The sequence below is a fragment of the Terrapene carolina genome, unplaced genomic scaffold, assembly GCF_002925995.2.
Source record: "Terrapene carolina triunguis isolate 2854851 unplaced genomic scaffold, T_m_triunguis-2.0 Scaffold238, whole genome shotgun sequence".
NCBI classification, from domain to species: Eukaryota; Metazoa; Chordata; order Testudines; family Emydidae; genus Terrapene; species Terrapene triunguis.
This window is the reverse complement of record NW_020664589.1, coordinates 10,069,167-10,070,603: the sequence shown is the minus strand read 5'-3', so window position 1 is coordinate 10,070,603 and position 1,437 is coordinate 10,069,167.

Below are 1,437 nucleotides of genomic sequence, written 5' to 3'. Positions count from 1 at the left end.
TACTGATCTATGATTAAGGCTGATCCAGCAGAAAATTCTATTTCCTTCACTCTGGTCCCCACGTAGGTTTCAATTAGTGCATGGGCCTTGCCAAAACTGACTGCTGCTGGAGACTCCTGGAGCCACATTGGCCCACATGTTTTGGACTATCTCAGGACACAATTCGTTTGGGTAGAATAGGTAGGAGGATTAATATGATAGTGGCTACATCTCTAAAAATTACCTTGCATCTGAAGAAGTGAGGTTCTTACCCACTAATGCTTATGCTCCCAATACTTCTGTTAGTCTTAAAGGTGCCACGGGACCCTCTGTTGCTTCGCCCAGAACTGTGTTTTGGAAATGCTCTAACTCACAGGAAGTTTGGCTACAATCATTGATCTAGAAAACCAAACAGCTTATTGCTTAGATAGAAAAGCAAATTGCTTCTGGGGATAGAAACTTGGCACAGTAATATGCGGACTTAGCAGCTAAAAAGAAGATAATGTTTTGGAGAAGAGGGACCTCAGACAAATTTGAAAAGATTTGGTCAAACTTTTTCAAAACCTGTTATTAATTCCTAATGAATGGAAACCAAGATGTCGCTCTTCTTTCCTCTCCCTGCCCCATTTCCTTCTCCTCTCTCCGCCCATTCCTTTACTTTTCTGTTTTCTGCCTTTCTCTCCCCTCCCCCCATTCTCTCTTTATTTAGCAGTGGGGAGAAACAGATATTTTTCAATAAAATATAAATTAAAACACTTCTGAATTCTAATACTGGCTCTGACATTTTTTCCTGTGCCTCAGTTTTCTCCTCAACAAAATGGGAATAATAATAGTCACTGTTTGTAAAGTGCTAGGTAGATACTGTCATTATTTATTAATCTAGCAAATAAAAGTTTTATGCAGACAGTGAATGGCAAAAAAATCTGTTCATTTTCTTCTTGAGAAGCAGAACTTTTTATAAGTGAATTTCATACTGGTGGTGGAAGCTGCTGCCTTGGCAGCCTTGAAAACTGAAGACTCCTTCCTATTCACACAATAAGTCCTTACAGAGGTGGCAGCAGTACAAGCTTCCACCAAATTGCTTCACTTATGTGACTCAAACCCAGATTCATAGAGTCCATGCTGCGTAAATGTGGTTCAGACTCAGTGGATCATTCAGTTCTTGGCCTCTGCCAGGGGCGGATTTACCATTAAACACAGGATGCCCTGACACCGGGCCCTCCAACAACAGGGGGCCCCAGGGCCGGAAACTTGGGCAGAGAATCACAGCCAATGGAAGCTGCAGGGGGCACGCAGAACCACCTGCACCCCCCCGCACCAAACGGGAGCTGCCCGTAAGATCTCTGCACCCCCAACCCCCTGCCTGCCCCAGCCCTGAGCCCCCTCCCACACCCAGGCCCTGCACCCCCACCCTGCTCCTGCACCCTAACTCCCACCCAGACCCCACACCCCCAGCCC